Here is a 21,706-nt window from a genome sequence, read left to right on the forward strand (position 1 = left end):
CAACAAGACAGCAAATGGTATTAGGGTAGACAAGGCCTGGGCAAACTTTGCACGGCCTGGGCTGCATTCTGCAGACCGTGGTCCGAATTCCTTGCTTCCTCCCTGCTCCCCCTCCCTCCCTGCAGAGTCGCGAGTGAGTGGTTAGAGGGAGTTAAAACTCACCTACTGTCCGCTTCCTGCATGACATGCTATCACACTCTGGGTGCCAGCGTGTAATACACGGCCATGTCCTGATGGCATGTCCTGTTCCCATAGAGACACAATGCTGGAATCAGCAAGCAGGTGAGTTTTAACACCCGCAAATCGCTCTTGATCTTGATTCTGCAGGGAAGGAGGGGAGGGGGGGGGGGGGAAGAGAGGAATCCAGCCCACTGATAGTTTTCTTAGCACTGGGGTAGACCCTGAGTTTTCTCACAAACTAAACTCAGGAAATATGATGGAACAAGTAGTTGTACAGCATCAAACGCACCTAGTCTTTCTAGATGATTAAATTAATGAAATTGAAGAAAGACTTACTATTTACTATTGCTTATCTACAGAAGTAATTAAAATGGATTCATATATCAAAGTCGCAGGAGATATAATTACAAAAAAAAAAAAAAAAACAATAGAAGAAAGGGAGATGGTTCGCTACATGCCTTGTCACCTCTTACTACACAATCACTGAGTATGAAAAGGGGCTGACGGACAGTGAGGAGGCTTTGAAGAGGAATCATAATTGAACAATGGCAAATTAATTTTATCATGAAATGCATGAACTCTATTTTGAGAAATAATATATTCTGGTACAATTAGACTTATAACAAGAAAGGGCTGTAGGCATTTAGAATGGAGATTGAAGTGATGGAAGATGTTTATAGATGACTGTTTCCTTATAGGAGAGAGAACTGAAACAAGTTTGAAATTTTTTTTTGATCATTTGAAAGATAACAATTGGAGTGTACAGTTACAGCACACCTGAATAGAGAGAAATATGGAGGCTGTCTTATGTATTTACTTTTAAACAATGATGATTGTCTAGTTGTCCTGCTGATCCTCTGTCTTTAAGGTGCATACAAATTACTTTCTGATGTTGCCGATCAGGGATCAGGAGCTGATCCCCTTGGGTGACATCGCTGGGTCGGGCTGCAAACACGCGAGTCAGCTGTGTAGCTGACGACGTACTGTGTTGCTGTAAGGAAACGCGGAAAGGCCGCCGTCTCTCGAAGTGAGGCGGCTGTTTCCGCGTCCAGCATGGCGTCGCAACGCGGAAAAAACGCTGCATGCCGCATAGGCAGTGCGGCGGAATCCGCATTGGTAACGGCGGAATCCGCATCAGAGGCGGCCCCCGCACTAGATACATTGCATGACAGTACTGGTGTGGCTGGGACTGATAGTCCACCAAGATTCAGACTTACACGCGCGCGAGCACAGAGGCAGAGTTTAAATAGCAGTTAGAAGGGAGTCGGCTGACCAGCTGGGTCAGCTGACAAATTCCACTGCTCCCATTGGACCAGCAATTAGGGAGGTCCTGGAAAGGTCCTAGAGTATATATACTGCTGGTTGTTCACTTGCTCTTTGTCTGGCATGCGATCACATACGTGGGAGCACCCAGATCCGTAGTCAGATCCGTTAGTGTGGCGGGACCAGCTGGAGCTGTAATCCTACACTAAGCTAGATTCTGTTGATAGCTTAAAGTACTAGTTTGATTGTGATTATCTGTTATGACCTTTGCCTGCCTTGACTATCCTTCTGAACTCTGATCTTGTACCTCGATATTTCTGACACTCTGTTGCCGACCCCCGGCTCGTTTCTAGACTCCGCCTCAGCCTCCTGATTCTGTACCTCGATATTTCTGATACCCCGTTGCCGAACCCTGCTTGTACTTAGACTCCGCCTTTGTCTCCTGATCTTGTACTTTATCTGTCTGTGTGTGTACGACCTGGCTTGTCCGACCTTGAGAACCGACCTTACCATTAGAGGCGGTTCCTCGCTCTGTTAGCGACCCTTCCTCCTGAGGGTCACTTCCAGACATCCTTCCTACTGTCAGTCTGACTCCTCCCGTCTTGGAGAGCTCAGGTCTGCGGAAGGAATCTGTGCAGTACTCCTTGCTGCACTGAGGCCTAATCCTCAAAGTGTTACTGTTACACCAAACACTACACTCTACTCAGGTGAACAGAGGTTAGCTAGTATATCGGATTATCGGTGAGACTGCAGATCACTTATAATCTGGTATATATCTGTATTCCCAGTGATACTGCAGATCACCGGTAATCAGATACTCTCTGTGCTCACCGATCGTTACAGAACGCCAGACCAAAAAATGCAAATGGACGCACACACTGACCGTCTGGGCGCACTTGCCACTTCGGTGGAAAACATCAACCAAGTGCTGGGTAGCCACAAGACTATGATTGATGTCCTATCAGGCTCTGTGCGAACCCTCCAGACGTCAATTGATTCAGTGCGATCCCCTCCTAGTGCTGACATACGTATGCCCGTACCAGATAAATTTTCCGGCCACAAGTCTGACTTCCGGAATTTTAAGAGTAGAGTGTTATCGTACTTCGAGTTGAGACCCCGATCTTCGGGGACTGAGACCCAACGGGTCACCTTTATTAAAACTTTGCTGACTGGTGACTCCCAGTCATGGGCATACAACCTGCCTCCTACCGATACTGCTCTGACCTCGGTAGAGGAATTCTTTAAGGCCATGGCCATAATTTACGACGACCCTGACCTTGCGGCAACCTCTGAGCGGAAGCTCAAACTTTTGCGGCAAGACAGGGGTTCAGTCGAGGATTACGCGGCAGAATTTTGCAGATGGTCAGTCACGGCCAGATTTGATCATTTTGCCCTCATGGATTACTTCTTGTCTGGGTTGTCGGAGGAGGTCTCCAATTTAATGCTAACCTTGCCCGAGCCCAGGACAGTCGATGAGGCCATCACATCGGCCATTCGAGTCGACCGTCGATTACGCCATCAGAGGCAGATTCGGGGCAGTCACCGTGCCAGGGTAACATCATATGTGGCACCCTCCGCTGCACCCTTAGTAACGCCATCTCTGTCTGTCTCATCTGAGGCAATGAGGCATTTGGATTCTAGACTACTCCTTACGGATTAGGGCCCCTAAAATGCCAGGGCAGAATAGGAACCCCACGAGTGACCCCATTTTAGAAAGAAGACACTCCAAGATATTCCGTTAGGTGTATGGTGAGTTCATAGAAGTTTTTATTTTTTGTCACAAGTTAGTGAAAAATGACACTTTGTGAAAAAAACAATAAAAATCAATTTCCGCTAACTTTTGCCAAAAAATAAAATCTTCTATGAACTCGTCATACACCTAACAGAATACCTTGGGTGTCTTTTTTCTAAAATGGGGTCACTTGTGGGGTTCCTATACTGCCCTGGCATTTTACGGGCCCAAAACTGTGAGTAGTCTTGAAACCAACTGTCTCAAAATGACTGTTCAGGGATATAAGCATCTGCAAATTTTGATGACAGGTGGTCTATAAGGGGGCGAATTTTGTGGAACCGGTCATAAGCAGGGTGGCCTTTTAGATGACAGGTTGTATTGGGCCTGATCTGATGGATAGGAGTGCTAGGGGGGTGACAGGAGGTGATTGATGGGTGTCTCGGGGAGGTTAGAGGGGAAAATAGATGCAATCAATGCACTGGGGAGGTGATCAGAAGGGGGTCTGAGGGGGATCTGAGGGCTTGGCCGAGTGATCAGGAGCCCACACGGGGCAAATTAGGGCCTGATCTGATGGGTAGGTGTGCTAGGGGGTGACAGGTGGTGACAGGAGGTGATTGATGGGTGTCTCAAGGTGTGATTAGAGGGGGGAATAGATGCAAGCAATGCACTGGCGAGGTGACCAGGGCTGGGGTCTGAGGGTGTTCTGAGGGTGTGGGCGGTGATTGGGTGCCCTAGGGGCAAATAGGGGTCTAATCTGATGGGTAGCAGTGACAGGTGGTGATAGGGGGTGATTGATGGGTGATTGATAGGTAATTAGTGGGTGTTTAGAGGAGAGAACAGATGTGAACAATGCACTTGGGAGGTGATCTGACGGCGGGTCTGCAGGCGATCTGATGGTGTGGGTGGGTGATCAGATTGCCCGCAAGGGGCAGGTTAGGGGCTTATTGATGGGTGGCAGTGACAGGGGGTGATTGACAGGTGATTGACAGGTGATCAGTGGGTTATTACAGGGAAGAACAGATGTAAATAATGCACAGGCGAATTGATAAGGAGGGGGGGGGTCTGAGGGCAATCTGAGTGTGTGGGCAGATGATTGGGTGCCCGCAAGGGGCAGATTAGGGTCTGATCTGATGGGTAACAGTGACAGATGGTGATAAGGGGTGATTGATGAGTGATTGATGGGTAATTAGTGGGTGTTTAGAGGAGAGAACAGATATAAACAATGCACTTGGGAGGTGATCTGACGGCGGGTTTGCAGGTGATCTGATGGTGTGGGTGGGTGATCAGATTGCCCGCAAGGGGCAGGTTAGGGGCTGATTGATGGGTGGCAGTGACAGGGGGTGATTGATATGTGATTGACAGTTGATTGACAGGTGATCAGTGGGTTATTACAGGGAAGAACAGATGTAAATAATGCACTGGCGAATTGATAAGGGGGGGGGGGGGGTCTGAGGGCAATCTGAGCATGTAGGCAGGTGATTGGGTGCCCGCAAGGGGCAGATTAGGGTCTAATCTGATGGGTAACAGTGACAGGTGGTGATAGGGTGTGATTGATGGGTAATCGATGGGTAATTAGTGGGTGTTTAGGGTAGAGAACAGATGTAAACAATGCACTTGGGAGGTGATCTGAGGTCGGGGCTGCGTGAGATCTGATGGTGTGGGTGGGCGATCAGATTGCCCGCAAGGGGCAGGTTAGGGGCTGATTGATGGGTGGCAGTGACAGGTGGTGACAGGGGGTGATTGATGGGTGATTGACAGGTGATTGATAGGTGATTGACAGGTGAGAATAGATGTATACAATACACGGGGGGTCTGGGGGGGTCTTGGGAGGATCTGAGGGTGTGGGGGGTGATCAGGAGGCCCCAGGGGGCAGTTAGGACCTAACCTAAAAAAATAGCGTTGACAGATAGTCACAGGGAGTGATTGATGGGTGCTTAGGCGGGTGATTGGGTGCAAACATGGGTCTGGGGGGTGGGCAGGGGGGTCTGAGGGGTGCTGTGGGCGATCAGGGGGCAGGGGGGTGGAGATCAGTGTGTTTGGGTGCACAGTAGGAGGGCTGCAGCCTGCCCTGGTGGTCCATCGGACACTGGGACCACCAGGGCAGGAGGCAGCCTGTATAATACGCTTTGTATGCAATACAAAGCGTATTATACGCTTTGTATGCGGCAGATCGGGGGTTAACATCCCGCCGGCGCTTCCGTATGGCCGGAGGGATGTTGCCGCGGGTGGGCGGAGCCAGTTGCCAGGGGAAGCGCGCGTCATCAATGACGCGATCGCTCCCCCGGCATGCCGAAAGGACGCAACGCCGATGGGCGTATTGCGGTCCTTTCGGCGTCCACTTTGCTGCCGCCCATCAGCTGTGGGCGGTCGGCAAGTGGTTAATATGTATTGAAGACTCAAACAAGTGTGAAGGAAGCTCAAATAATTCAAATCTCAAGAAGTGATCAACACACACTGTGTTTGGCTCACTATTCATAAAGAAAAAAAATAGTATATTCTTTATTTACTGGAGGTGCCATGATAATGTTGTAGAATGGGTCTAAAAGTGCAATGGTATTGTTCAAACTATGTTCCATTATCTATCTACTAATATATTTTAAGCATACTTAAAAAGGAACTTCAGCCTAAACAAACATACTTTCATTAAGTTACATTACTTATGTTATTTAAAATAGATAGGTAATGTGGGCCATATGCAATTCACTTTTTCACCTGAGTTTTCTCCTAGGAGATAATTTTTCATCTTCGATTTAAAATAACTTCCAGAACTTTATAATTTAAAAAGTACCAAAAAGTAGGTAAAAAAGTACTATCAAATTTATTTTCAGTATGTTCTTGCTCTCTAGTGGCTTAAAAGGCATTTTATTGACAAGTTTAAAATGATCACCTAGGAGAAAACTCTGTTGAAGAAGTGAATTGCATATGGGCCATAATCTCTTACCCACCCTGTTTTAAAAGAATAGGCAAATGTTTGATTTCATGATGGCAGCCATCTTTTTGGTTGTAATGAGGTGACAGGGAGTATGATACACAGTTCCAACTGTCCTGTGTCCTGATCACCCCTCCCAGTTGCTAAGCAACATGAATAACAACATAGCAAATTCCATCATGCTCTGCACAGCATCAGGGAAAAAAGCCCGTGCTATTTTTCTTTGATGGGTGGAGCTTAGATAAAAATACAGCAAAAAATTATGCTTTGGTAAGAAAAACAAAGTTCTGATGCTGCAAAACTGTTAAAGAAGCACCAAGCCTTTTCAGTTCTGCTGAGTAGATTTTTAGTCCAGAGGTTCACTTTAGTATAAATATGGCAATACGGCAAGAACCTTGTTGCTGGGCATAAGTGCACTATACAACATTCATTATAAATTAAATCAGGCCTCCCATACATCACATTAGCATACTCATGGACACTTTTTTCACATAACCTTTTTACTTTGATGCCCAATAAGCCATTAGTGTAAATAGATAGTGCCTCGTAAACACAGAGGTTCTGCAGGCAGCAGTGGTGAGGAGATGATGTACAGCAGAATGCACCTCTTTGAACCAAGAACAGTGTGAATAGGTACTAAACACCAGCACATAGTTCCGTTCAGTAAATCAGACTAAATGTTATGGCACATGATTGTACGGATACGGAAATTACTTATACTATACTTTTCTTTATTACAGTTGACAGGAATAAAACATCCCTCCGGGGCTTACAGAAGAGAAATGTTGCTCTCGGCAGTGACAGGCTAAACCTGTATGTATTTTTAGACTGAACATCCGGCAAGTCATTACATGGAGCTTGTGACATGGTAATTAAATACTAAAGCAACAGACAAGTGAAGTATTTATTTTAAACCACAATGTCCCAAGTCATCCGGGATGTCATGTAGACTTAGTGGACAGGATTTTGCATATTTCTGCATAATTTAGCGATGTTACAATGCATCTTCATATAGTTTGTGCAGACGCTCACCTAGTTTCACCTTTCTGAACTAGGCTTTAAGAACACTGCTGCCAGGTGCAGATAAACATTAGTTTAAATCAGGGAGCTCACATCTATAATAGCATTTACGGGATGGTAGCAATTCATGTTAGTCACGTGAGAAAGCAATCTTGTTTTCTGAAAAAGCAAGAATCATATCCATAAGTATGAAAGCATATAGCTAAAGCTGGTATGACTTTTTCCGAACATAATATTATACATTAACATGAATGTTTACTCAGAATCATAATTCCATTACTATTCTCTGTAGAACATCATGTCAACACTGTTCAGACCTTACAAACTGCTACAAAGAAAACTCTATGACCAGCGGCATAACTAGAGGAGTCTGAGGGGAGCAGTACCTGAAATCGTAGAGGGGCACAGACAGGGGCGTAACTAGAAATCACTGGGCCCCCCTGCAAAAATTTGGATGCCCCCCCTGGGGCCCACTCAGGGCTGTTTTGGGGGGCAGAAGCTCTCCCCTCAGCGCGCTCCCCTCCGCTGAGGTCCGCTCTCTAAGTGCTACACGCTACATCCTGTTTATCATGGGAATAATAAACAGGAAGTAGCATGTAGCACTTAGAGATCGGACCTCAGTGGTGAAACACACAGGTATTTCTGTGTTCCTGCAGCAGCTGCCCCACCTATTTCATGCAGGAGGGGAGTGTGCTGAGGGGAGAGCCCAAGGTGAGGGAGGGAGGGAGTGGCCCCCTCCCCACCGATGTGGGGTCCAATGCTCTCCACTCATGCTGTGACCCCTCCTGTCCCCTAAAACGGTCCTGAGCGGGCTGGACCCCGGGCCCCCCCCCATGGGTGCAGGGGCTGAAGCCCCTATTGTTACGCCAATGAGCACAGAGCTGTGGGGGCCCCAACTACTAACTTTCCCTTCCTCTGATACACGGGCCTATACTTCAGATCAGGTGTTTGTGTGGCTACACTTGTTATGGGTGTGATGATGGCCACACTTGTTTTATGAGCCTTGTGAGATGGGCGCCCAGGCTGTGAGGATTAACAAGAAATGGCAAAGGAAGGGTTGTAAACTTTAAGGGTCCCCATCAAAGTTTTGCTTGGGAACCCCACCCTTTCCCACCCCTGGTGACTCTCACAGCTTGGGGGTCCATCTTGCAAGGGTCTTAAAACAAGTCTACACATCATAATCTTCACACCCAGACCAATGTAGCTATAAACACACCTGATCTGAGGGATGCGTTGCTTTATCAAAGGGAGTAAAGTAGTAATTGGGGCCCCCTTACAGCTCTTGCCCCTTCTGCAGTTGTAGGAGTTGTAGGAGCAGCTCCCCTGTCGTCAGGCTCGGACTGAGCCACCGAAGCACCAATTTTTCCATTGGGGGGCCCCGGCCGCCCCGCCTCCCAGAGACCCCAGTGCTGAACAGGAGGGGGCAAAGCGCAGGAAGGGGGAAAGTGGGCACAGAGTGGCGGGGAGGGGGGGAAGCCTCCCCCCTCCCTCAACTAGGGCCCTCCCTTCCGCGCTCCCCCCCACCTCCAGAATTGCAGCCAGCCAGCCAGTGGAACGGCTTACGAGAGCGATAGCTCTGCGTGCCGCTGGTCTGGTCTTCTGTACTGACACTGTCCAATCACGCTCTCGCAGTACTTTCTGTGAGAGCATCATTGGACAGTGCAGTGCAGGACACCAGACCAGCAGTGGCACACAGAGCTCTTCTCTTGGTAAGTGATTCCCGCTCACTGCCGCTGCTGGCTGCAATTTTGGAGGGGGTAGAGCTTGGAAGGGGGGGCCCTACGTGAGAGAGGGGGGAGGCTTCCTCCCTCCCTGCTGCTCTGTGCCCACTGCCCCCCCTTCCAGCATGGGGACACTCAGACCTGTCTACCTAAACTGGGGGGGGGGGGGGGTTACAGAAGGGGGGGAGGCCTAGGTGAGGGAGGGGGGAGGCTTCCCACCCTCCCCGATGCTCTGTGCCCTCTGCCCCCCTTCCAGCATGGGGGCCCCCACTAACTGGGGACCTGCCTACCTAAACTGGGGACACCTATAGACCTGGGTATATCTATACTGGGGACACCTATATACCTGTTTACCTAAACTGGGAAATCTGTCGGCTGCCGCCAATCTGATTGCATTTTGTGGGGATATCTGCCTCCAATCTGATTGCATTTTGTGGGGAAATCTGATTGCATTTTGTGGAGAAATCTGACGCCAATCTGAATGCATTTTGTGGAGAAATTTGTCGCCAATCTGAATGCATTTTGTAGGGAAATCTATTGCCAATCTGATTGCATTTTGTGAGGAAATCTGCCGCCAATCTGATAGCCTTTTGTGGGGAAATCTGATTGCATTTTGTGGAGAAATCTGCCACCAATCTGAATGCATTTTGTGGGGAAATCTGTTGCCAATCTGATTGCAATTCGTGGGGATATCCGCTGTCAATCTGAGTGCATTTTTTTGGGGAAATCTGCTGCCATTTGACTACTTGACGACCCTGCCTGGTGTTACACCCCTGCTAGAAGAGTTAGGAGGGCAGAGCCCAAATCCATTAACATGCTGACGTGTGTGTGTGTGTGTGTGTGTGTGTGTGTGTGTGTGTGCGTGCGTGCGTGCGTGCGTGCGTGCGTGCGTGCGTGCGTGTGTGTGTGTGTGTGTGTGTGTGTGTGTGTGTAGGGGGGAGCAGATGTGCTTGGCACAGTTGCCAGTCAACAACCATGACTTTTTCCTGTTTCATTTCATAATGAGGCTACCATTCCACAGGAAAGGAGGTTATGGCAAGGGGAAGGGGATGTGCTTTAGAAAATTAGAGACCCTGTATATATTTGTAGCAGAATTTTGCCTTCTTAAAACAGAAGCTATTTGATATTATTCAGGAGGAGTGAGCATTTGAGGTGCTCCACAATGCATCACCTCCAAATATGCAAATCACCCCTTTGTTGTTGCAGATAGCTAAAAAAAATACCTCGAGAACTGATGGAATGCAATGATGTGTCAGCTTGTCAGTACAGAGCCAAATTAACCACTTCAGTCCACAGGCCACTTTACCCTTACTGCCAAAAGCCATTTTCACCTGTCAGCGCTCCTTCCATTCATCCGGCCATAACTTTATTACTGCTTATCACACCTGAATGATCTATATCTTTTGCCACAAATTAGGCTTTTTGGGGGTAATACTTGTTTTCAGTAATTACTTTATTTTCTATGCATTTTATAGGGAAAAACAAGAAAAAAATACACTATTTCTCCAATTCCAACTCCTATAGTTTTAAAATAATCAATGCTATGATAAATAAAATTCACACATTGTATTTCCCTAATAATCTCGGTTATCACGACATTTAAATTATGTTCCTATTACAATGTATGGCAACAATATATTATTTTGAAAAAAAAAGTGTATTTTTTTCTGGTTTGGTTTTTTTTTGTATCCGTCCAATAATTACAAGCACTTATTACTAAAATAACAATAATATACCCATTACATACATATAAAAAAAGCTCCGTCACTACTTTTTTAAACTGTTATTTATTTTTTTTACAATGTTTGGTAACTGGGGTGGGGTAGAGGCTTTGAAAGGGATTACTTTGATTAACCTCCTTGCCGGTTACCCCGAGCTGAGCTCGGGGTAACCTGAGCAGGAGGATTGCTCAGACCCCGCTGGGCCGATTTTCACAATTTTTTATTGTACGCAGCTAGCACTTTGCTAGCTGCGTGCATAACTCGATCGCCACCGCTCACCGCTGATTCACCTCCGATTCGCCGCTACCCGCCGCGCCATGCCATCCCCCCCAGACCCCTTGAGCAGCCTGTCCAATCAGTGCCAGGCAGCGCTGAGGGGTGGATTGGGATTCCCTCTGACGTCACGACGTCGATGATGTCTCGTCGGTGACGTCATCACGATCGTCACCATGGAGATGGGGGAAGCCAAGCAGGAAATCCCGTTCTGAATGGGATTTCCTGCTTGCGCAGATCGCCGAGGCGATTGGAGCGGGTGGGGGGACGCCGCTACTCAGCGGCTATCATGTAGATAGCGCTAGGCTAGCTACATGATTTAAAAAAAATAAAATTAAAAAAAAGTGCTGCGCTGCCCACTTGCCGCAATAATTGGAACGGCAAGGAGGTTAATTTATTATTTACAAAATGTATTGTAACTGCAATTTTCTGGGCCACTAGAGGGTGCTAGAAACACTATCCTGGGTAACCATGAAGTGTTCAATTTTTTTCCTGTTTTTTTTTTTTTACTTTACTTAGTATGAAAGGACATAGCCGTGAATGGGGTCATGTCCATTCATTACAGACACTGCGATTGGCTCAGGGAATACTTGCTCCCCTTCACCAATTGCCACCTCATAAAAATGGCTAGAAATGAGTGGCGGGTGCGTGCTACTGTGCAGGCACATACCGTAGTAACGCTGGATGCAAATATGTGTCCAGTTAGAGTTTAACAGCTTCTATCTGGATGACTATAGTTTGTGAGACTCCAAATGACTATAGTTTGTGGGATTCCAATTTCCGCCAATGCCAACTTCTGTTTTTCTGGTTTCTGATTTTCTGTTTTTTCGGATTTTCCATTTATCCAATTTTTGAGGTGTGTTCTATTAGTAATTTTTTGCATCATAGAATGCAAAAAATAAAAAAAAAAGATTATAAAAATGGAAAATGGAAATCAGAAAAACGGAAACTGGAAAAATGGAATGTCTTTGTAATTGGTCTAAAATTACCACGAAAAACCAATTTTTGCAGAAAAATTCAGCATTCTCTGATTGGTCCATTGCTTCTGAGTTCTGTGATTGGGCTAAAATTACAGAGTTGTGGTAAATTCGGATTACTGCGTAATTGCAATTACCGTTTTCTGATTACCGAATCCTGATTGTAATTGTGGAAATTTAAATTCCGCTGAATCTGAATGAGCATCTTTATATGAAGCACCCAGAGTTATAGATTATCGAGCTAGCTCATGGCGAACCTGAACTATTAGGTGTGTGTAAGGAGCTGAAAAAGATCAAAAAGCCTCATTACTGAAATGCTATGTAAAGCACAAGTGTGCCTGCCATGAAGTTCTCGTTCACCATGAGCTTTTTCTGTAATCTGAATATATTTAGAGAAACCCATGCAGTCTGCCTGGTCGCAAGACGTACTGCATTATTGAAACAATAAAGGATTTTACATCTATGTGTAGCAGTTGCTAGTGCTAAATCAGTGATCAAAGGAGGGGTCATACATGTTTTTCTGCCCTTACCTAGACAACGGGGACCGAATTTGCCCCAAAACATTTGTCAGTGTACGGTCAGATGTCTGTACGTGTTTTGAAGGAACATCAAACTTGCATCATTCCTAATTGAAGTCTGTGTGCAGATCCCTCCTTTGATCGTTTGTACTGCTTTATCAGACTGCATGAAGTACTTTACTAAATTTGAATACCTTAACTACTTTACCCCCAGTGGTACGGATTTCTCCGTCTCTTTTTCCATCCTGTTACCACCAAGGGACGGAGAAATCCGTATCTGCACCCGCTCCCGCCACAGTCCGCGCTCCCGCTCGCCCGTCCGCATGCCCCCGCGCTTGTGCACACCGCCCGCTCGCCCGGAGATCAATGAATGGGAAAAACCTTTCCCGTTCATTAATCTCTGCTCCCCGCAATGATCAGCTGGTTCTACAAGAAGCAGCGATCATTGTGAGAAAAAAACAGTGTCCCAGCCTCCTAACTCTTCCTGCAAGCGTACTTCCTGTACGCTTGCAGGTCGCATAAACAAAAACTCACTGTGGCCATCGTGTGGCCAAATAGTAAAACTACACCCTAAAGCATTTTTCATATACAAATACATTACTTTTACACAAAAAATTAACTAATTACTTTCTACACTCCCCAATTTTTTATTTTTTGCAATTAAAAAAAAAAATTACAATTAAAAAAAATACATAAATAGTTACCTTAGGGACTGAACTTTTTAAATATTTATGTCAAGAGGGTATAACACTGTTACTTTATAATTAGGGATGGACGCAAAACTGAAAAAAAATGCACCTTTATTTCCAAATAAAATATTGTCCCTAAACATTGTGATAGGGATATATTTTAAATGGTTTTATAACCGGAACAAAATGGCAAATACATTTCATGGGTTTTGATTACAGTAGCATGCATTATTTAAAAACTATAAAGGCCAAAACTGAAAAATAATATTTTTTTTCCACATTTTTTCCTATTAAAACACATTTAGAATAAAATAATTCTTGGCATAATGTCCCACCTAAAGAAAGCCTAATTAATGGCGAAAAGAACAAGATATAGTTCATTTCATTGTGATAAGTAATGATAAAGTTATAGACGAATGAATGGAAGGAGAGCTGAAAGGTGAAAATTGCTCTGGTGCTAAAGGGGTAAAACCCCTCAGTTGTGAAGTGGTTAAAATCCTTTTTATTTATTTTGCACTCGTATTTTGAAAGGATTACCATAAAAACACAGTAATGTTGTTCCACCCCTAATACAATCTTATACACATTCCACAAGAATACATATGGGGCTTTGAATGAACAATTAGTCTTTTATTCTTCCTTTAAAGTTTCTTCAAGATTGCGGACAAACATGTGAGCACAATTTCGGAATTCCAAATCACAAAAAGACTGCCTGACACGTGTTTCACGGTCGAAGACCACTTCCTCAGAGGCACACAGTATACACACACATCTGTTAAAAAACATATACAATAAAAATCGTACAAATTATTACATACCAGCCAAGGTCTATGTGTATATCAGGATACAGGAACTAGATTAAAAAGCTTTGTCTTACCAACTGTCGACCCTCACAAGATATGAACCCGCAATCTGCAAAAATTGCATAAATGCCATAAATACTTATGCGTGAAAAGGGCCTATATAGGTCACAAATGAAAGGGATAAAAATTCCCATCCACCTTCAATATATAAATGAGGAGAAGAGATGGCCCGAACCCCCGATTTTAACCTCCCCCGAAAGTTCGGTTCACGTGAACTTTCGCGAACCGCAACAGACTTCAATGGGGAAGCGAACTTTCAAAACTAGAAAAATTTATGCCGGTCACAAAAGTGATGGAAAATATGTTTCAAGGGGTCTAACACCTGGAGGGGGGCATGGCAGAGTGGGATACATGCCAAAAGTACCGGGAAAAAATCTGGATTGGACGCAAAGCAGCGTTTTAAGGGCAGAAATCACATTGAATGCTAAATTGCAGACCTAAAGTGCTTTAAAACATCTTGCATGTGTATACTTGGATCAGGGAGTGTAATTAGAGTACTGCTTCACACTGAAATACCAAACTCACTGTGTAACGCACCGCAAATAGCTGTATGCACAGTGACGGCCGTGCTGGACTGGTAAGCACCATGGCGAGATTGCTATTCCTCACTCAGTGATGTCAGGTAATGTCTGACTGCCTTATCAACTTTCGATGGTTCTTTCTCTACCTTGTTCTGCTTGCTGTTCAGTACCTGCATCGAGAATCCTTTATGGAGGGCAAGTCTGCCATTGCGAGTGACCCCGAGTAATGGCCGGGGAATCCTGGTTGAATTCCGGTTCGGAGTGGGAGCCTATGAAACGGCTGGTCTGTCCACAATGAAGCAGCGACCTTATTACCTTTGGTGTGCTACCCACCGAGACACTCATCTAACAGGTGGTCTTTGCTTCATTGTGATATGCAAGCCCCTTCACCGCGGCAAGGTAATGATCATGAAGGGGAATGGGCACATGTACATGCCTTTTGTTTTGTTGTTGCAGCTGCAGTGCAGCGAGAAAAATCAGGCAGGCATGCACCAGAATTTTTTTTATAGTGGCCGCTAGAATCCGCCTGGAGTCCTGGACCCTGTTGGTGGTGGCGAAGAAGGCAGTCAAGCGGCCTGTGGGCAAAGGTGCTGTGTGGGGAGTGACTTAGTCTTGGGGCAGGCAGTCACACGGCGTGCAGGCAGAGATGCTGTGTTTGGGGACTGACTTAGTCTTCGGGCGGGCAGTAGCCCTTTGGGATCCATGCCTCATTCATTTTGATAAAAGTGAGGTACTGAACACTTTTGTGACTTAGGCAACTTCTATTCTCAGTGACAATGCCTCCAGCTATGCTGAAGGTACTTTCTGACAAGACGCTTGAGGCAGGGCCAGACAGGAGTTGGATGGCAAATTGGGACAGCTCTGGCCAAAAGTCAAGACTGCGCACCCAGTAGTCCAAGAGTTCATCGCTGCTCACAGTGTCTACATCCACACTTACGGCCAGGTAGTCAGCTATCTGCCGGTCCAGGCGTTGGTGGAGGGTGGATCCGGAAGCGCTAAGGTGAGGCATTGGACTAAAGAATGTCCACATGTCTGACATCACCATGAGATTGCTGGAGCGTCCTGTCCTTGCCTACGTTGACATGGGAGGAGGATTACTGGCAGTGGTACCTTTATTGCGTTGTGCTGTGACATCACCCTTAAACGCATTGTAAAGCATAGTTGCCAGCTTGTTCTGCATGTGCTGCATCCTTTCTGCCTTCTGGTGAGTTGGTAACATGTCCGGCACTTTGTGCCTATACCGAGGGTCTAGTAGCGTGGCCACCCAGTACAGCTCATTCCCCTTGAGTTTTTTTATACGGGGGTCCCTCAACAGGCTAGACAGCATGAAAGACGCCATCTGCAAAAAGTTGGATCCAGACGTACTATCCATCTCCTCTTGCTCTTCCTCAGTGACGTCAGGTAAGTCCTCCTCCCCACCCCAGCCACAAACAATACCACGGGAACGTCGAGCAGCACAAGCCCCCTGCGACGCCTGCTGAGGTTGTTCTTCTGCCACCGCCTCCTCCTCCTCCAAAGAAACACATTCCTCATCATCTGAGTCTGACTCCTCTTCCCCACATGACTCTTCCTCCTCCTCCCCCATCTGTGCTGCCGCAGGTGTTGAGGAAACATCTGATTCTGATGAAAATTGCTCCCGCAACTGTTCCTGCCATAACTGTTTCTCTTCACGCTCCTCCACAGCTTTATCCACCACTCTACGCATGTCACGGTTTCGATCCATCAACCTCTGGGTTATGGGCTCAGCACGCTTCCGTTGCACCACTCTGCTGCCACACAGGGAATGCTTTATTGTAGGAAAAAGTGGCGTTAAACTTCTTGGAGCAGACTTACTTCCTCCCTCTAAACGACACACATACATCCCCATAAAATCATTTAGCAGCAACTGCATGCACAGTCTCTGTTGTGCAATTGGTTAGTGCATTCGGCTGTTAGCTGAAAGGTTGGTGGTTTAAGCCCACCCAGGGACTGCCTTCTCTTTTGTGTTTAACAGTTGTCTGAAGAGAACACCAGATAGCCATGTAGATTTATGGTATATCACAATGGTACATGCTAGGCCGGCTTCAGCAGGCAGTGTTGGTGGTATAGTGGTGAGCATAGCTGCCTTCCAAGCAGTTGACCTGGGTTTGGTTCCTGGCAAATGTATGTGAGTGGGCTTTTGACATCCTACAAATCCCTGGAAGACTAGACAAGGGAGGAGGAGGAAGAGAGAGGAAGAGGTTTTCAAAACGTTTGGAAGCATTTTAAAGAGCACTTCTGGTTTTCAATCCGGATATACGAATCCGACCGGATACTGGGGTCGGATATCCGATTCGGATTGAAAAATTTTGATCCAGATATGAGAGTCTGCAGCAGCAGCAGCTGTCCCTTGTCTATTTACTGCAGGCACATGAGTGAGTATAATGGCCGGCGGTGCCTGCCTTTTTTAAGGGGGGGAGTGGCTCCAGGAGGGAGTGTAGCCTGAGTTGCTACAATGTGCCTGCTGACTGTGATGTAGAGGGTCAAAGTTGACCCTAATGGTGCATTATGGAGGCAAACCGAACGTCCGGAAAAGTTTACGGTTCTCCGCGAATGCGAACCATCGGAGTTTCGCCAGGAACCGTTCGCCGGTGAACCATTCAAGCGATCTGTAATGAGGAGCCGGTGCGCCGAAGTAAACCACCAATTACCACATAGGGTTCTATCTTGTGAGGGTCGACAGTTGGTAAGACAAAGCTTTTTAATCTAGTTCCTGTTTCCTGATATACACATAGACCTTGGCTGGTATGTAATAATTTGTACAATGTTTATTGTATATGTTTTTAAAGAGAATCTGTATTGTTAAAATCGCACAATAGTAAACATACCAGTGCGTTAGGGGACATCTCCTATTACCCTCTGTCACAATTTTGCCGCTCCCCGCCGCATTAAAAGTGGTTAAAAACAGTTTTTAAAAGTTTGTTTATAAACAAACAAAATGGCCACCAAAACAGGAAGTAGGTTGATGTACAGTATGTCCACACATAGAAAATACATCCATACACAAGCAGGCTGTATGCAGCATTCCTTTTGAATCTCAAGAGATCATTTGTGTGTTTCTTTTCCCCTGTTCTCATGCACTGAAGTGTCAGGCTGTTTCTTACTGCAGAGTGCAGACAGCTTTGCCTGTATGTAATTCCTCAGTATGTGAAAGCCCAGCCAGCTCAGAGGAGGATTTATCCAGCTTGTAAAAGATAAGAGAGAAGAGAGAAGCTGCTCTAATCCTAAATAACACACAGGCAGTGTGCATAGAGGGGCCTGGGAGGGGGAGTTCATAGCAGAACCACAACACTGAAGAACTTGGCAGCCTTCCAGACACAGGCCGACAAGTCTGACAGGGGAAAGATACATTGATTTATTACAGAGAAGGTGATAGTATAAAGTGCTGCAGTTAGCCAGAACACATTAGAATAGCTTTTGGAACTTGTAGAATAATAAAAAACAGGATGCAATTTTTGTTACGGAGTCTCTTTAACAGATGTGTGTGTATACTGTATGCCTCTGTCAGGCAGTCTTTTTGTGATTTGGAAACCCGAAATTGTGCTCACATGTTTGTCCACAATCTTGAAGAAACTTTAAAGGAAGAATAAAAGACTAATTCATCGTTCAAAGCTCCATATTTATTCTTGTGGAATGTGTATAAGATTTTAAAAGGATGCATATAAAAATAGGATTTCAAATTCATTCCAAAACAACAGTATAGTCGACTGCAGACTGTCTCATAATTACCTCTAAGCTGGCATCCCTAAAGATATCCATAATGCAGTAAGTGAATAATTGGCACAATTAAAACAAATGTCAGAAATCTCCCCAGGGAAGAGATGAATTTATAGCAAATCCATCTCGATCAGGAAAATTCTGTTGCTGCCTATAACACAGAACTAAGAAAACAAAAGTGGGACAATGTGGAGAAAGGACTTATCATGTAAACTTCAGTTACAAAGTAAGAGTTCCTGCGTCAGCTAATTAACCAAGCCCAGCAACAAACAAGAATATAAAAAATACTTCATTACATATCTGTGTCCTCACCATGTTATTAACTATGGAAAAGTATAAAATACATCAGAAACTTCAAAAATAGTAGCTAAGTTAAAGTTATTATTCTTCTATTTGCATAGTAATAATGCAGCAGGAAAGCTAGTTGTGTATGCTTTGCACTTACTATTACTTTCAAGTTCAGTATTCACACACACACACACACACACACACACACACACACACGCACGCACGCACGCACGCACGCACGCACGCACGCACGCACGCACGCACGCACACACACTCCAAATAGAGTTGAGCCGAAATTTTCGTAATTTCGCATTACTATAATTACGCATGCGAAATTTGCGATTACGATGCAAAATTACGGTAGCGTAATTGCCATTAAAATCGTAATTGAAAATACTGTAAGCGTAATTTTCAACGCGTAATTTCGCGTTTCGTTCATGCCGTAATTTCGCATTAAACGCTACCGTAATTTCGCGTTAAACCGTAACGCTCCGTATAATATAAAAAAGCCGCCGACTTTAAGGGTTAATAGCAAAGCCCCCTTAAATGCTAAGAGCCTCAAATTTGAATATATTAAGGAGATCAGGAGGAATAAGAGGAAAATTTTTTTTTTCAAAAAGACCTTATAGTTTTTGAGAAAATCGATGTTAAAGTTTCAAAGTAAAAATGTATACATTTAAAAACCCGCCGACTTTAACGACCCGCCGACTTTGCTATTAACGACTTTTAATAGCAAAGCCTGCTTAAAGTTTAGGGACACCAAATTCCTAGGGTATATTAAGAGGATCAGTGGGAATAAGAGGAAACATTTTTTTTCAAAAAGACCTTATAGTTTTTGAGAAAATCGATTTTTAAGTTTCAAGGGCAAAAATGTCTTTTAAATGCGGAAAATGTCAGGTTTTTCTGCACAGGTAACAATAGTGTATTATTTTCATAGATTCCCCCAACTGGGAAGAGTTTTACTTACTTCGTTCTGAGTGTGGGAAATATAAAAAAAAAACTACATGGGGTCCCCCCTCCCAGACCTCTTTAACCCCTTGTCCCCCATGCAGGCTGGGATAGCCAGAATGCGGAGCACCGGCCGCGTGGGGCTCCGCACCCTGACTATACCAGCCCGCATGGTCCATGGATTGGGGGATCTCGGAAGGGGAGGGGCAGCCAAGCTTTCCCCTCCCCCTCCGAGCCCTTGTCCAATCCAAGGACAAGGGGCTCTTCTCCACCTCCGATGGGCGGTGGAGGTGGAGGCCGCGATTTCCTGGGGGGGGGGGTTCATGGTGGAATCTGGGAGTCCCCTTTAAAAAGGGGTCCCCCAGATGCCCACCCCCCCTCCCAGGAGAAATGAGTATAGAGGTACTTGTACCCCTTACCCATTTCCTTTAAGAGTTAAAAGTAAATAAACACACAAACACTTAGAAAAAGTATTTTAATTGAACAAAAAACATAACCACGAAAAAAGTCCTTTAATATTCTTAATTAACCATCAATACTTACCTGTCCCCTTAAATAAATGATCTCTCGCAATAGCCTCGGAAATGTTCTATCAGTTACAATGTAACAAAGTTATTACAATGTAACAACTTTGTTACATTGTAACTACGCCACACCCGATGTCACTCGCCGCTTAATATACCCTAGGAATTTGGTGTTCCTAAACTTTAAGCAGGCTTTGCTATCAACCGTTAAAGTCGGCGGGTTTTTAAATGTATACATTTTTACTTTGAAACTTTAACATCGATTTTCTCAAAAACTATAATGTCTTTTTGAAAAAAAAATTTCCCTCTTATTCCTCCTGATCTCCTTAATATATTCTCCAAATTTGAGGCTCTTAGCATTTAAGGGGGCTTTGCTATTAACCCTTAAAGTCGGCGGCTACCTAACATTGATCCATGCGTCAACTTTTCCGCTTGGGAGCATGGCCATACGCATTAATTTCGTAATACCCACTGTAATGCGAAAATTACGCGAAAATTACGCTTATGCAAAATTTCGCGAAATCCTTCTTCATTCCGATTATGTACTTACGGCCATAATCGTAATTACACTAATTACGCGAAATTTCGCGAAATCGTAATTACGTCATTACGCTCATCTCTAACTCAAAAGTCAAATGAAAATAATTTTAAAATATACTATTTTTTTTCAGCTAGAGAATACAAAGCCAGGTACAAACGAACCAACCAGCAGCCTGGTTAGCAATAACATCTGACTTTAGTCTGTTGGATGATAATCAGGCATGCGTACATGTGCAAGATACTTGATGAGCAACTGATGACAGGCTGTTTGCTTGACCCAACTGTCGGATCTATGTCAGTCTGATATTATGCAGTTGGTGCATGTGTACAAGTTGTTTGAAAGACTTGTTTTGAATGTGTAGTCCGTCATTCCTCTTGAGTGCACATTATGTTAATTGAGTTGGTTGTTTAGCAGTCTAGGCGTGTGGACATACAGGTCATGTGGTTCGTCAGGTTGTGTGGTTTGTCATGTTGGGCGTGTGGTTGTGTGCATGTTGGACGTGTGTATGAGCCTTAAAGAGAACCTGTACTGAGTAAAATTATTTAAAATAAACACATGAGGTAACTTCAAATGAACATTACATAGTTACCTTGCTATTAGTTCCTCTCAGAAGCACCATTTTCTTCTGACAGTGATCGCTTAGTTCTGACAGCATTTTGTAAGAATTGAAATATATCAGTTGCTGTCAGTTATTTATCAGTTGCTGTCAGTTATAGCTGAGAGGACAATTGATGTGGCCAAGTAATGTCCATGTTTCCCTATGGCTCAAGTGGGCAATATGACAGTTTAACAGTGGGCTGACCAGAAAGCTGTTATGGGGTAATGACCATTTTCAAAATGGAGGACGGAAAATTCCCTTGATCACAGTGGACAAACAGGACGCGGGAAAGGAGTAAGACACTGAGGAGTAGACTACATGGAAGGTAAGCATGACTTGAGTATGGTTATTTTGACTTTTAATTTTCAGTTCAGGTTTTCTTTAAAACAGACCTACAACAGATCTGAGGCACATACACCATAATCTCAAACCAATATAACTACAAATAGTGTCTTAAAAGAAGAACAGCTGGAAAGGATAAGATAGATTAAGACAGATGTAGGCTTGAAGACAACCAGCTGTATGAAAAAAAAATTGAAGCTGACATTTTCCATAGTAAAAGGCAACTCTCCTCAAAAGATCTGTGCACTAGTAGGCTAATATCACCCTGTTCCTCAAAAGACTATGAAAATAAAGGTTGAGATCAAAGATGAGATGGGAAGAAA

This window comes from Hyperolius riggenbachi, chromosome 6 (assembly GCF_040937935.1).
Source record: "Hyperolius riggenbachi isolate aHypRig1 chromosome 6, aHypRig1.pri, whole genome shotgun sequence".
Taxonomy (NCBI): domain Eukaryota; kingdom Metazoa; phylum Chordata; class Amphibia; order Anura; family Hyperoliidae; genus Hyperolius; species Hyperolius riggenbachi.